Here is a 16,835-nt window from a genome sequence, read left to right on the forward strand (position 1 = left end):
GACGGGGAAACAGGCACTTGGTAAAGGAAGTGCCTCTGCCTCTTCCCATCAGGTACAAAGGTCTCAGTCCTCCATCCCCGGCTCAGAAAGGGGGGGCGTGGCTCAGAAGGGTTCCTAGGCTTTGCCTGAGCGCTTGAAGCGGGCCGGGTTCGCGGAGGCGGAGGAAGCCTGACGCTGTCTCCCAAAAGCTTCCCCCGGACGCATCCTTTTTGTGAGCTTCGAGGGGCCCTGGAGGGGCAATGCAGAGAGGAGAGCCCAGGAGCCGTTCCCGCGGGGCGCACCGGAGGCCGGAGCTCCAGGATGCGGCGGTGCCGGCGCCCACGAGCCCCCCGCCCCGCGCGGCCCCGGGTCCCTCCCGCCCCGGCCTCGCCCCTCCTCGCCCGGGCCCGCCCCAGCCGCGGCCCACAATGCTCCGGGAGGCGCAGCTTCCGTGCCCCCGCCGGCCTAGCCGCGCGGGGCCGCCGAGTCCCGCACCGCCGCGCCGCGCCGCGCCGACCCGCAGGCCCCGCAGGCCCCGCAGGCCCCAGCGGCGAGGCTCCCGGACCGGCTCCCGGACCCGCTCGCCTTGCAGGAAGGAGGCGGGGCTCCGCCAATCAGCCGCGCTGCTGGCTGGCGAGGGGGCGGGGTCCGGGCCTCCACCAATCAGAGTCTGGCCGCCGGGGCCGCACGCGGGAGGTGCGCGGGCGCTGGGTCGGCGCAGGGCGCTGCGGACTGTCGCTGCCGCGGGGGTCGCGGTCGCCCTGGGGGTGACCGTACGGCTCCCGACGGACAGGGGCAAGGAGGTAACGAGGCTGCCCCCGGCCGCCGTCCTTTCCCGGGCTTCGCTAAGCTCGCCGGCGCTTTGAGAGATGCTCCATCCGCTGTCGCGGGCCCGGGTGGGGCGCCCGCCGCGGCCTCCCTGTGCTCCGCCAACTGCGCAGGCGCAGCCCGCCCTCCCCGCGGACCCGGGTCCCCCCGCACACTGGGCGGGGGCTGCGGAGGGACCCCGTGGAAGTCCACGGTCTCGAGTTCCTCCGGTGCAGTTCTGGGCGGAAAATCCAACGATTCGGCATGTGCACGTAGTAAGAGGGAACGAACATTCATTCCCTTCTGTTAAAACAGCATTTTTAACGATCTGGCCCGTTCCGCCCACGGCGCTTGCTGGCGCTCATGCTCTCCCGGCATCACGGCAGCACGTCCTCGCTGTTCCCTCTCCTCTCTGTCTCTGCAAATCCACACTGCAAATCTTTTTTTTTTTTTTTTAAGGTTTATTTTTAAGGAATCTCTATAACGAGTGTGGGGCTTGAACCCACAACCCCACGATCAAGAGTTTCATGCCCGACGGACCGAGTCAGCCACGCACCCCTGCACATCTCTCCAAAATGCACCTCTGCATTAGGTCTCTCTCCTACTTAACACCTTGCCTGGGTCCGCATTTCCCCTGGGATGAGGTCTAGCTTCCTTAGGCCAGAAATTCAAGACCGTTCAGGATCAGTGTCTCGCGCCCAGAAGCAGCCTCGTCGCTGCTCATCACCACTGCCCCCACCTCACCCCAACCATCCTCTAGGCACTGATCACGCTGTCCTCTGACCTCCGCATACTCCTTCCCCTGTGGGCCTTTGGGTCTCGTCCGCTCAGATCACCCCCTGCCATCTATACTCTTGTTTTCCACCAGGTGATCTATGTCATCGTCGCCCTGGGGGAAGCTGCTCCTTGGGATGCTGCTGCCAACTAGTGGCTGTTGTGCTGATAACCTCAGCCTCTCAGGGGTTCAGAGAGAATAGATTGCTTCGGAGAGAACTCTTCACTGGGGACATTCCAACACTCCATTTGGTGACCCTGTCCCTGGCATCCCAGAGTGACCTTCCACATTTCAACATAGATAGTTTTCTATAATAAAATACAGTTGTAAGGTTACAACAACCCATGAAAGATAATTATGAAAAAAACCTCTGACTGTTACAAGAATTTCATTGCCTTTCCTAGTCAGGGGTCTTCAGAATTCAATTGCTCTTTATGATAGAAATAAGTATAAAGAATAAGGATAGATTTAACCTAAACTGTATAAAAACTGGCAGGTAAATATTCTCTCACCACTTTCCTTTCTAAGCAGAGGATAGAAGATTGTTTTAGTGTTTTATATTTCAAAAGAGCTTGTGCCAACAGGCTGCACTCAAAGTTTCTCATGAAGTGTCACTGATACTTGAGATACTTCAAGTTATTAGAAGTATCATCAAGATTAGATTTATTATTTTTTTAAGATTTAATTTATTCATGAGAGACACAGAGAGAGAGGCAGAGACACAGACAGAGGGAGAAGTAGGCTCCATGCAGGGAGCCCGATATGGGACTAGATCCCGGGTCTCCAGGATCACGTCCTGGGCCAAAGACTCAACCACTGAGCCACCCAGGTGTCCCAAGATTAGATTTAAAGTCAAATTTTAAACAAGGCATATCAAAGCATTTGGGGCGCTATCATTTATTTCCATACACCTTAGTGCAGATTGTGATATAATTTATTATGTCTCAGTGCCTCCCACACACCGAGGATAGGAGTTAGAAGTACAGGCTCTGGGGGCATATTGCCCAGACACAAAGTCCCATCACTTTTTATTATCTTTTTACAGAGGTGGGAATGAGAGCTAAGACAAGGGACACAGGTAAGAATATTTACCCCAGAGATCTTTGAGGATTAGGCAAGGCCAAGTGGTATACTCTTCATGTACTGCTTGACCAGATACATAATAAAAAATAAGAACTTTTATTTCCCAACCCTTTTTTTCTCCACCCGTGTCATCTCTTTGAGTTCTGCTTTCTGTTGGTTAACTAATCCTCCAAACTGAATGCCAGCTGAGAGGAAGCCAAGGTGAGCGTAGGCTTCTCTCCTCTCTCTGCTTGGAGGTTACATATATTTATGGCCGCAATGATCCCTGGTGGCCTACTTTCTATCTTTAATACCAATAGCAGCTGGTGTTTAGATAATGAGTACTATTTGTCAACCACTGTTCTAAATCTATGACATCGATTAATACGTTAGATCTTTAGAAACACCCGAGGGGGTAGATATTATTATGCCCCTTGTCAAGATGAGGCAACTGTCCTTGGGCTGCCAACAGAGCTATGCTCTCTACACTCTCTTAACCAGCCTCCTCTCTTGAGCTGCCTCCTTTGAAATCCAATCAAGAGGAAAAACTGGTCTTATCTCCCATCCCTCTGCTCAACAAAGAGGCAGTTTTTATTTCTATTTATTGCTGAACAAATTGAGACATAAAGGGTCAAGCAGTTCTTTTCTTGTCAGCCCATCATTGGAGTGGGGGGGGGGGCGGTGCTCTATGCTCTCCACCAAGTGCAACTGCTTGTGTATGTGAAATGTGGGGCTGAGAACAGGCCTTGGAAATAGGAAGCATGGAACCTTAATTGAAGTAATGCTGCATATGACTCTGTGACTCGGTTTTTCTTTTTTTAATCTATGAAAAGAGGATAATAACTGAACATATACCATCACAGTGTTGTGAATGTTGGATGAGAAGAGACTAATGGTACCTGGCTCACAGCAAGTGCTCACTAAATGGTTACATGATGATGATGATGATGATGATGATGATGATGATGATGATATAGCCAACTTATGCTGGCTTTCTTAAAAACCACTTAGATTAAAAAAAATAAAAAATAAAAAATAAACCACTTAGATCAAAAGCAACCAGGTCAAAAATCTATAAGGTTGTTCTTTTATTCGTTGGGCAATAGGTGCTGGAGCTTAGGCAAGCTTTAGCCTTTCATTTTATACTTTCAAAAATCACGTCTAACTCTTTGAGATATATCTTCAGAGGCACCTCTATAAGGTATATTTCAAGTCAAGTCATTTATGGGAAAAGATTTATTGTTCTCTGAGTAAACTGAAATACCTCTTCAACCAAGTCCACTTCCTCCAGAGTCTTCCCATTTCAGTTCTTGTCACTCAGATCTGGGATTACCAGTCCTCCCTGCTGGATAGCCTTGGAGACTACACATTGCAGAAGGAATACTTAACCTGTCATTTAAGGTTTTGTACTTGCTGGCTTGCTTTTTCTTACACCCTTCCCTCTTGCTAATATCCCCTAGTAATCTGTAAATTTTTTTGCTTTAAAGTCTGTTTTGTCTGATATTAGAAGAGTAATATTTACTCACCTTTGGTTACTATTTGTGTGGAATATCTTTTTCTGTCTTTCACTTTCAATCTATTTGTGTCTTTGGATCTAAAGTGAGTCTTTGGTAGAAGCATCTAGTTGGATCAAATGTTTTTATTCATTCTGCCAGTCTGTCTTTTAATTGGAGAATTTAACCCATTTACATGTAAAGTAATTATCAAGAAGGAGGGACTTACTTCTATTGTTTTGCTATTTGTTTTCTATATGCCCCATAGCTTTTTTTTTTTTTTTTTTTTTTTTGGCTCTTGTTTCCTGCTTTACTCTCTTCTTTTGTGTTTAGTTGACTTCATTTGTAGTAAAATGTTTAAATTCCTTTCTCTTTTCCTTTTGTTTATATTCTGTAGCTATTTTCTTTGTGGTTACCATGGCGATTGCATTTAACATCCTAAAGTTTAGGATGTTAAATTCTAATTTGAATTTATAACAGTCTAACTTTAATAAGATACAGAAACTCTGTTCCTTTGTAATTCTCTCCCCACCACTTTTGGTTGTTTATTGCAGAAAATTACATCTTTATACATTGTGTGCCCCAAAACATAAACTATAAACTAATAATTTTTCAAAATTCCTCAGCCTCTTAAATTATATTAAAAACAAAATTTGGAGTAATAAACCAAAGTTATAATAACACCAGCTTTTAAACCAATAATTAGGTTTTTTCTTTAAATTTATTATTATTGGGCAGCCCGGGTGGCTCAGTGGTTTAGCACCGCCTTCAGCCCAGGGCCTGATCCTGGAGACCCGGGATCAAGTCCCATGTCGGGCTCCCTGCATGGAGCTTGCTTCTCCCTCTGCCTGTGTCTCTGCCTCTCTCTCTCTCTCTCTCTCTCTCTCTCTCTCTCTGTCTGTCTCTCACGAATAAATAAATAAAATCCTTTAAAAAATATTATTTATTTAGCCTTATGAATACACTTCTAGGCACATGCACGTTCTTAAAAATGTTTTTAATTTAAATTCAGTTAACATATACCGTATTATTAGTTCCAGGGGTAGAATTTAGCGATTTGTCAATTGTGTATAACACCCAGTGCTCATTACATCAAGTGCCCTCCTTAATGCAGTCACAAACCACTGTTACAATAACGCTAGCTTTTGTAATTACCATGTATTTACTTTTATTGAGTTTTCTTTCTTTTCTTTTTTAAACCTTTTATTTGTTATTCATGAGAGACACGGAGATAATAGGCAGAGGGAGAAGCAGGCTCCCTGCCAGCAGCCCAATGCGGGACTTGATCCAAGGACCCCAGAATCAGGAACTGAGCCCAAGGTAGACACTCAATCACTGAACCACCCAGGTGCTCCTTTATTGAGCTTTCTATTTCTGCATATGGCTTCAGTTACTGTTTGGTGTCAATTCCACCTCACAGGACTCCCTTGAGCATTTCTTGCAGATCAGATCTAGTGGTCACAAATTCCTTCCTTCAGCTTTTTTTTTTTTTTTTTTTTTTTTTTTTTTTTTTTTTTTTTATGATAGTCACAGAGAGAGAGGCAGAGACACAGGCAGAGGGAGAAGCAGGCTCCATGCACCCGGAGCCCGACGTGGGATTCGATCCCGGGTCTCCAGGATCGCGCCCTGGACCAAAGGCACGCGCCGAACCGCTGCGCCACCCAGGGATCCCTTTCAGCTTTTGTTTATCAGAAAATATCTTAATTTCTCCTTCCCCTTTGAAAGACATTTTTGTCACATGTAGATCCTGGTTGGCAGTTTTTTTTTTTTTTTTTTTTTCTTTGAACACTTTGAATATGTTGGCCTACTGACTCCTGGCCTCCAAAGTTTCAGATGAGAAATCTGGTTATGATCTTATTGAGGATTCCTTGTATTTGATTATTTGTTTCTCTCCTGCTGTTTTTAAGATTCTCTCTTTGTAAAAAAAAAAAAAAATTCTCTGTCTTTGCCTTTTGAAAATTTGATCTTATGTGTCTCAGTGTGGTTCTCTTTGAATTCATCTTACTTGGAGATCATGGAGCTTCCTAGATGTTCATATTCATTTCTTTCATCAAATGTGGGAAGTTTCAGCCATTATTTCTTCAGATATTCCCTCTGTCCCTTTCTTTTTCTCTTCCCCTTCTGGGACACCCACATGCGTGTGTTGGTCCACTTGATGGTGTCCTACATACACTGCACAATCCTTACCCTAAGCCCAAGTGTATGTGGTGGAGTTGACTCTACCTCAAACTTGGTGTCAATCCCAGGCATGGACAATTAAGGCATCACATATACGCAGACACAATGATTAGTTCCAGAATAGACCCGTAAGCTAGTCAGAGTTAATGAGATGCAATGACTCTTTGGGGGGAATCATTTGGGAGAGAGGCAGCCACAATTTTTTTTAGCAGTGCTTGAGTCCAGAGGAATAGGTCCAATCATCTTGCACCAGAAGGGAAAGGAGACCCTGTCTCTAAATGGAGTTACCATAGACAGAGGGCAGAAAGAAGCAGGGTTTTAGTTTGTAGCAACACTGCCTGCAGTCGGAATTTTCAGTTATATAAGCCAATAAATTCTCTTTCCTTGACCTGAAATTGACTGCTTAGCTATAAAGCCAATCTATAATGCATATTAGCAAACATTAATCAAGTCACTTAAAGAAATTTTATTTAATTGTTCCAAAGTCACCTGACTTTTTAGAGGGTTGGTCAGTCAGGAAAGCCACATGGACACTGGTTAAGAGCACAGGCTTTAGAGCCAGACATGCATGCAGTTGACTGCTGTCTGGACTTTTCTGGACTTCAGTTCTTCATTGGTTAAATATAGATAATAATAACATCAGTGTGTGTGTGTGTGTGTGTGTTTTTTTTCATATCTGAGGGCAGATTTTGTGAACAGAAAAGACTATATCTTGGGCTTTTAGTTAAAATTACATTTATTCATCCACAAACTCAAAACTTTGGTTTTATTTAAGCCTTAAGAATTTAATTTATAATTATACTATTCTATGTATAAATTTATAATATTTATATAAAAATATTAATTAGGTTGGGGCACCTGGATGGTACATTCAGTTAAACATCTGACTCTTGGTTTCAGTTTAGGTAGTGATCTCAGGGTCATGGGATCTGCCCTGAGTTGGGCTCCATGCCCAGTAGGGCGTCTGCTTGAGCCCCTCCCCACAACCCCACACTGGTGTGCTCTCTCTCTCTCTTAAATCAATCCATCAATCTTAAAAATATATGCATTAATTAGGTTGGGGCATCTAGATGGCTCAGTCAGTTAGGCATCCGACTCTGTTTTGGCTCAGGTCATGATCTCAGGGTCATGGTTGAGGGCCCCTGCCCCTGCCCCTCCTTCTGCTCTCTCTCAAATATATAAATAAAATCTTTAAAAAATATGTTAGAGGGATCCCTGGGTGGCGCAGCGGTTTGGCGCCTGCCTTTGGCCCTGGGCGCGATCCTGGAGACCCAGGATCGAATCCCACATCAGGCTTCCGGTGCATGGAGCCTGCTTCTCCCTCTGCCTGTGTCTCTGCCTCTCTCTCTCTCTCTCTGTGACTATCATAAATAAATAAAAAATTAAAAAAAAAGTTTAAAAAAAAATATGTTAGATTTAAAGGGATTTTTTTAAGTTTATATTTATTTATTCATGAGAGACACAGAGAAAGAGACAGACACAGGCAGAAGGAGAAGCAGGCTCCCTGTAGGGAGCCTGATCTAGGATTCGATCCCATGACTCCAGAATTACACCCTGGGCCGAAGGCAGGTGCTCAACCACTAAGCCACGCAGGCATCCCTCTACCAGATTCTTCAATAGGCCATATTATTTCAAACTTATAACACATACACATCTTTTAAACACAAAAGTATAAATATGATAAGTTTGATATATTTATCATCTGTATGTTTAATTTTAAGCCTTTTCAGGTTTGAAAATCACTTAATCACTGAGAATAAAGATCTAGCATCTCCGCAAAATTCAGATTACTGGGTGAACAATTCACAACCATGATAGAGTTACCATCGGAGAGGGTCACCTTGAGGTGACCAGCTCAACAGTTCATGGTTGTGATATAGTTACCTTCTCAGGAAGGCTGAGGCTGACATCTTACACAAGTAGAGGCTATTGGGTTGACAATTTATTAACACAGTAAGGTCATTATCAGAGTTTCAACACTGGATAGCAGGACCCGAGCTTTGCAGGCTACCAAGATGATTCTATTTGAGCCACCCTTATAGTTGCCACAACAGGGACTTCTTGTCCATAGCCTTCTCCTGGATTCAAATCATGTCCTGTAATTCATCTGATTGAAATTTGCAACCTCACCCAGGTTGCAAGAAAGGAAACTTCTAGTACAGTTTGAGTGAATTCTTGAGTGTTCTTAAGAATTTTTAACTCTGGGACACCTAGGTGGCTCAGAGGTTGGTTGAGCATCTGCCTTTGGCTCAGGGTATGATCCTGGGGTCCTGGGATCAAGTCCCAGATCGGGCTTCCTGCATGGACCCTGCTTTTCCCTCTGTCTCTCTCTGTATCTCTCGTGAATAGATAAATAAAATCTTTTTTTTTTTAAAGAATTTTAATTCTGTTTTTCTTTAGAAACTGAGGCCCTTCCAGTCTTCTTCCACGATTCTGTATAACAGAATTGGTCTGCGTACAGCCAGAGCATTCGGGTTATTCAAAGCTCCTTCAAAGGTTCTAATATGCAAGCAAAGTTGAGAACCACAGTTATATCCTCTTCTGTAGCTCCAAAGACATGTTAATTTTATTGCACTGAATCATCTCACCCTTTCTTTGTCTGCCACAAGTTGTATTGATGGCAGTGAAGTTATAATATAGAATGTGGTTAAAACTTAAGCCCCCCCCCCCCCCCCCCCGCCAAAAAAAAAAACTTAAGGCCCCAGGATTAGACTGCTTTGTCTTTAGTGAATTTCTTAACTTCTCTGCCCTAGGTCATCAGCTGTAAGATGGGGACAGTAATTGTACCTATGTCCTAGAGTTTTGTAAGTAGAATTAGGTGACATTATACATGTAATGTTTACTGAACAGAACCTACACATATTAAATGCTCAGTAAATGTTAGCTCTTCTTAATTTTTTTATGCAAATAGTGATAGAATCTGCAAATGAATCTCTTCCTTTCCAATCCTTATACTTCTGCCTTCATTTTCTGGTCTTATTATATTGGTCAGCACCTCCAATGTCATGCTGAGCATTAATGGTGATAGAAGTACCCCCATCTTATTGGCCTGCTTAGTTCCCAATGTTAAAGGAAATGCTTCTAAGATTTAGAAGATTACTCATAAAGTCTGAGGGTTTTTATTTATTTATTTATTTATTTATTTATTTATTTATTTATTTATTTATTTATGATAGACATAGAAAGAGAGAGAGGCAGAGACATAGGAGGAGGGAGAAGCAGGCTCCGTGCCAGGAGCCCGACGTGGGACTCGATTCCGGGACTCCAGGATCGCGCCCTGGTCCAAAGGCAGGCGCTAAACCGCTGCGCCACCCAGGGATCCCCAAAGTATGAGTTTTGATAGAGATATTGCTATAGCTACTCTTTTATTTTAAGGAAGTTTTCTTATTTTTTAAGGGGCACTGAATTTTATTGCATGTTTTCCTGGCATCAGGGAAGATGATCCTATGGTTTTCTTCCTTTAATCTATTAAAGTGAATTCCGTTTTTGAAAGGACAGCACTGATCAAAGCGGGGGTGGAATTGAGAAGGGAAATAGTTACAAGATGGAGGAGGGTCAGTAAAGGATTCTCCAAACTGAGAAGGCCCTTTGAAACTGAAAAACAATGCAAAACACTCCCAACTGTTTATAGTTTTATCCAGAGTAACTTGCTGACAAGAGGACCAGGCAAGCAGACAATCAGCACCACACAGCTATTTTTCACCCACTCTGGACCTTAACCTACAGCTTTTATAGAATGAGAGGTGTTGTGGTGAGGTCAAAGGGTAGTGCTATCTTAAGTGGTGCCATCTGTGCGCCTGAAGACCTCGACTCGTTATCTCAAGTGGGGCCTTCTGTGCACCAGTCATCACTACGAGTTCTCTAATATGGCGCCTTCTGGTCAACCACTTTAGGACAATCAAGGCATATGTTAACTTCCACGGGCCTGGAACATGTAGGTCCTAGAAGGTAATGGGAGAGAGGGCACATGAACAAGATGGAGGGCCAAAGATAGAGTCAGTGTTGTCAGCACTCCTGCAGAAATTTAATCGTACAGGAGGAGACACCAAGGTTAACTAAGAAAAAAAATAAAACTAAATTCAGGAGAAACTATTCAGATTAATTAGAGAAGAGAAACACGCAAAAATTATGGAATGTTCCCTTTTTTTTGTGACCACAAAAGTGAGGATTTCTTTTTTTAAAAAATTTTTTAAAAGATTTTATTTATTTATTCATGAGAGACACAGAGAGAAACAGAGAGAGAGAGACAGAGACACAGGCAGAGGGAGAAGCAGGCTCCATGCAGGGAGCCTGATGTGGGACTCGATCCTGGGACTCCGGTATCACACCCTGGGCCAAAGGCAGGTGCTAAACCGCTGAGCCACCCAGGAGCCATGTGGGGTTCGATCCCAGGACCCTAGGGTCATGACCTGAACAGAAGGCAGGTGCTTAACCCCACTGAGCCGCCCAGGCACCCCCGGTGATGGTAAGTTTGATCCCGTGGTTCAGGGGATATCCCATCAGCCTCCATCTCAAGGGTACCTTTTCCTCTTTGTGATTATCAAGTAACCTACACAGTGATACTTTGAAACTATGTAAGTATCCTATCCTGCAACAATCTCATCCAGTGGTTTTAACATCCACTGGATGACCCTCACCTGAACCCATCCATTACACTGATGGCTGTAAAAGAGTTATCTTCTAAGGTAATAATACCACATGCAAATGAAATAAATAAATGAAAATTAGAAATTAGCTCTGCCTAGGGAGAAGTTCTGGGGAGGCAGAAGGGATTTGTGCAGAAGGCATGTGATGTCATGAAAGAAAATATTACCTTGAGCCTTTTTACTCAAAGGAGTTTCTCCTGGTGACCTCAGTCTGGCCAGTTTAAGTTAATAAATCATGCAGTTGCAACTCTGTTTTCTCTCTGTGTTGAAATCATTAGCGTTTCTGTATGAATAAGCCCAGACATTCACTCCCTGGTGCTCTCTACAATGTGGCCTCAGCAGAGTAATTGTAGGGGCTGACTGGCCAGATGGTGCTCCTTGCCTGTGTTACTGCCTTGGAAGAAGTAGAGGGACTGGGGTAGGAAGCCAAAAGTGGAGATGGTTTCTGATTTTCAAAAAATCCTTACATTCCTGGAATAAGCTGTATTTTGGTTGTAATACCTTATTTTAAAATTTACTGTTGGGGGACGCCTGAGTGGCTCAGTGTTGAGCATCTGCCTTTGGCTCAGGTCGTGGTCCTGGGGTCCTGGGTTCGAGTCCCACATCAGGCTCCCCACAGGGAACCTGCTTCTCCCTCTGCCTCTGTCTTTCATGAATGAGTAAATAAATAAAATCTTAAAAACAAATAAATAAATATAATTTACTGTTGGGTTAGAATTTTTGCCTCCAGTGTTCATAAATGAGATTGTCCATTCTACTGCCCTTAAATGGTCTTGGCATCAATATGACATTAACCTCTTAAAAATGAGTTAGATAATTTCTCCCCTTGGGGATAATATGCATAATATAAGAATTATCTGTACCCTTGAACATTTAGTAAAAGTCTGGCTTTAGTGCTTATAGAGAGGAGATTAGATAGGTAGGTTGTGGCACTTCCCTAATACATTAGTACTTACACGACAGAGCAGAAAAAAAAATACAGCTTCGTGTAATAACATAGGTAAATCTCAAAACCATAAAACCAGTCACTTTTATTATTTTTGCTTGTTTTGTTATTATGGACAGTGCCACTATAAACACTCTTGCACATGTCTTGGTGTGTACGTGCAAGTGTCTCTAGGATACATACCTAGTAGAATCACTAGCTTGTAGAGTTCAGGCCTGTTCAACTTTTTAAGGTAGGGCGATACCATTTTCCTAGAGGACTTTTCCAATTAATACTACTGTCAGCAACATATGAACACTCCCATTGCTCTGCATAGTCTAGCTAACACTTGGCATTATCCAACTTTTACATTTGGCAGTTGTGAAATTGAATTTCTTTTTTTTTTTTAAGATTTTATTTATTCACGAGAGACACACAGAGAGGCAGAGACACAGGCAGAGGGAGAAGCAGGCTCCCTGCAGGGAGCCTGATACAGGACTTGATCCCAGGACCCCAGGATCACGACCTGAGCCCAAGGCAGGTGCTCAACCTCTGAGCCACCCAGGTGCCCCTTCTTTGTGGTTTCAACTTACATATCCCTGATTTCCAATGAACCTGAGATGTTTTCATGTGTTTATGGATTTCTTATGCTTCCTCTTGAGTGAAAGCACTGTTTCTTTCTTTGTCCATTTTGTTGAGTTGTCTTTTCTTGTTGATCTGTAGACAATGTGTACTCTAGGTATTAAATTATACTTACTTTTATGTGTTGCAATCATTCTCAGTTTGTAGCTTTTCACTCTTTTTTTTTTCTTTTGTAGCTTTTCACTCTTTATGTGACTAGAAATGTTTAATGTTCATGTAGTCAAGTTTGTTGATTTTCTTCCTTTTCTTCCTTGACCAGATTAAGAAATATTTTCCTATCTTGCAGTCACAAAGACAGTCCTCTATGTTATTTTCTTTAATAATTTTGTTAGTATCAATGTCTTTAAAACTCTAGGAATTGACTTTATGTATATTGTGAGATAGAGATCCAATTTTATTTTCTCTCTAATAGGTCTGGGGCTTATCCAAACACCATTTATCTTAGAAGTTTCTGTTTGTCTTTTTAGTTTTTTGTTTTGAAATAATTGTAGATTCACAGGTATTTTCAAAATAGTGCAGAGAGGCCATACGTCCCCTTCACCCAGTTTCCCTCGATGGTTACTGAGTTGGAAACCTGTGTTCCCTTGTTAATCTCACACCACTACTATACCCACAATGCTTCTGACACTGGATACGTGAAGGGCTTTCCCCACAACAAGCAATCCTCCATGACACCAGCTATGTGACCTACAATTTACCCCAATTCTGACACTATCTACCTGGGGATAGCACCAGATCCCATAGGTTAGGGACTCATTCCCGCAAGACTGCCCCCTATTTAGATGCTAATTGCAAGTAATAGGTCCCCAGATTTTCCCACAACTTCTGTCCAACTTGGCTGTAAATCAGAACTTTCCATCACCTCTTCTCTCTCAGATTCAATTATTTACCAGAACAGAACTCAGGGAAACATTTAATGTTTACTGGCTTATTAAAGGATATGATAAAGGATACAGATGAACACCAAGAAAAGATATATAGAGCAAGGGCTGGGAGAGTCCTGAGCACAGGATCTTCTATCTTTGTGGAGTTAGAGTACATCACTCCCCTGGTATATGGATATGTTCCACCAACCTGCATGCTCCCTGAACCCCATACTATTGGGCTTCCTCACATAGGCAAGCTCAATTATTAAGTCCATTTCCAGCCTCTCTCCCTTCTCTAGAAAATGTAGAGGAGGGCTGAAAATTCCAAGCTTCTTCTAGTCATGGCTTGGTCTTTCTGGTGACCAGCCCCCATCCAAGGGCCGTTAAGAGAACAAAAGAAATCCCCAGAGACCTAGGAACTCTGTTCCTCAGAAACCAGGGTCAAAGAACAAATATTAGAACAAAAGATGTCCCTAGTGCTCTTATCACTTAGGGAATTACACGAGTTTCAGGAGTTAGATGCCAGGAACTGGGGGCAGAGACTAGTACATATATATTCTATTATCTAGGTTATATCTTACATAATTAGTATACACTGTCAAGCCCAGGATATGACATTAGTATGATGTACATGTGCAGACCTGTGTTACGATATCACATGTGCATATTTGTGTAACCACCACCACAATCAAGACACGGAACTATTCTTTCACCACAAAGGTCTCCTTGTGCTACTCTTTATAATCATATTCCAGCCCCATCCTCGGCTCATCTTTTCATTCTCTTAACAGTATCTTTCAAAGACTATGAGTTCTCAATTGAAAAAAAAGACACTCTGTAAAAAATTGGGAAATATTTGGGGGCACCTGGGTGGGTTAAGAATCTGCCTTCAGCTCAGGTTGTAATTCTGGGGTCCTGGGATCACACCCTGGGCTGATGGCAGACACTTAGCTGCTGAGCCACTCAGGCATCCCTTCTGCCTTTCTTTTTATGATTTCCTTCTTTCTGTTAACTTTGGGTTTAGTTTGTTCTTCTTTTTCTAGTTTCTTGAAGCATAAAGTCAAGTCATTGGCTTGAGAGCTTGCTTTTTTTCTTTCTTTCTCAGTGTGGTCATGTTTTGCTATCAATTTCCCTCTTAATACTGTTTTTCAGCATCCCACAAATTTTGGTATGTTGTATTTTCCTTTTCATTTGTCTCAAGATAGTTTCTGATTTCCCTTGTCTTCTCTGACCTTTTGGTTGTTCATGACTGTGTTGTTTAATTTCCACATACTTGTAAACTTTCCAGTTTTCCTTCTGTTACTGATTTCTAGTTTCACTCAAGTGTAGTCAGAAAAAATATTTGGTATGATTTCCATCTTCTTAAATTTGGTAAGAGGGGATCCCTGGGTGGTGCAGCGGTTTGGCGCCTGCCTTTGGCCCGGGGCGCGATCCTGGAGACCCGGGATCGAATCCCACGTCGGGCTCCCGGTGCATGGAGCCTGCTTCTCCCTCTGCCTGTGTCTCTGCTTCTCTCTCTCTCACTGTGTGCCTATCATAAATAAATAAAATTTATAAAAAAAAAAAAAAAAAATTTGGTAAGACTTCTTTTGTGGCCTAACATGTGACCTACTCTGGGGAATATTCCATGTACACTTGAGAATAATGTGTATTCTGATGTTGGGTGGAATGTTCTGTATATACACGTTAGGTCCATTTGCCTTACTGTGTTGTTCAGACCCTTTGTTTCCTTATTGATCTGCTGTCTGGTTGTTCTATCCATTATTAAAAGTGGGGTATTGAAATATCCTACTATAAGTGTGTTATGGTCTATTTTTCTCTTCAGTTCTGACAATGTTTGTTTCATATATTTGGATGCTGCAATGTTCAGTCAGTGTATATTTGTAATGTTTATATTCTCTCTGGTGAACTGGGCCTTTTATCATTATATCATGTCCTTCTTTTTCTCTTTTGACAGTTTTTAACTTAAAGTCGGTTTTATCTGATATAAATATGGCCATTTCTATGCTCTTTTGGTTACTCATGGCATGGAATCTTTTTCCTTCTTTTCATTTTCACCCTATGTGTATCTTTATAAGCAAAGTGGATCTCTGTAGACAGCATATAGTTGGCTCTGGTTGTTGCTGTTTTTTAATCCATTCAGCCACTCTGTCTTTTGATTGAGGAACTTATCCACTTACATTTAAATTAATTAACTAAAAGGGAAATACTTAAAATCGGCAGTTTGTTCATTGCTTTGTCTATCTTGCAGATATTTTGTCCCTGGTTTCCTCTTTCTGCCTTCCTTGTATGTTGTAGATTTTTTTTGTATTCACATGCTTTGATTCCTTTCTCATTTTTTTCTTTTTGTGTATCTTCTATAGGTATTTTTTTAAAAGCCTTTTATTTATTCATTTGAGAGAAAGAGACAGCAAGAGCACAAGCAAAGGGAGCAGCTGGCAGAGGGAGAGGGAGAAGCAGATTCCCCACTGAGTTAGGAGCCCAATTCCAGGAGTAGGACATCATGATCTGAGCTGAAGGCAGATGCTTAACCAGCTGACCCACCCAGGATCTCTATCTTCTATAGGTATTTGTGTGTGTGTGTGGTTACCATAGGGCTTACACAAAACATCTTAGAGTTGTAATAATCTATTTTAAGCTGATAACAACTGTAACCATATGCAAAACCCAACTCTTTTGCATCTTTCCACCTCCAACTTTGTTATTGATGTCACAAATTACATCTTTATATAATTTATTGTATCAATTAACATAGTTTTATAGTCAGTTGTTTTTATACTTTTTTCTTTTAAAATTCTATACCAGAATTAAAAGTGTTTTTTGCAGGCCCCTGGGTGACTCAGTCAGTTGAGTGTCTACCTTTGGCTCAGGTCATGATCCCAGGGTCCCGGGACTGAGCCCTGTGTCAGGGTCCCTGCTCAGTGGGGAGCCTGTTCTCTCATTACCCCCTGCTTGTGCTGTCTTTCTCAAATAAATTATTAAAATATCTTTAAGTGTTTTTTGCAATACCATTACAGTATTAAAGTATTCTCTATTTGACTTTTTTTTAGATTTACTAACAATCTGTATATTTTTATATGCTTTCATTTTTCTGTCTAGCATTCTTTTTTTTTTTTTTTTTTGTCTAGCATTCTTTTGTTTCAACTTGTGAACTCCCTTTAGCATTTTTTGGAGGGCAGGTCTAGTGGATAAATCTTTCAACTTTTGTTTATCTGGAAAGTGTTTATTTTTCCTTCGTTTTTGAAGGATGGTTTTTCCAGATATGATATTCTTGGCTGGCAGATTTTCCTCTCAGTACCTTGAATATATTATCTTGCTCACTTCTGGCCTGAGGATACAGTGATGATCTTATGGGAGTTCCCTTGTCTGTAGTGAGTTGCTTTTCTCTTGCTGCTTTTCAAGACTCTCTGTCTTTGATTTTTGACAGTTTGATTATAATTTGTCCTGCTGTGACCCTCTTTG

This window comes from Vulpes vulpes, chromosome 10, assembly GCF_048418805.1.
Source record: "Vulpes vulpes isolate BD-2025 chromosome 10, VulVul3, whole genome shotgun sequence".
NCBI lineage: Eukaryota > Metazoa > Chordata > Mammalia > Carnivora > Canidae > Vulpes > Vulpes vulpes.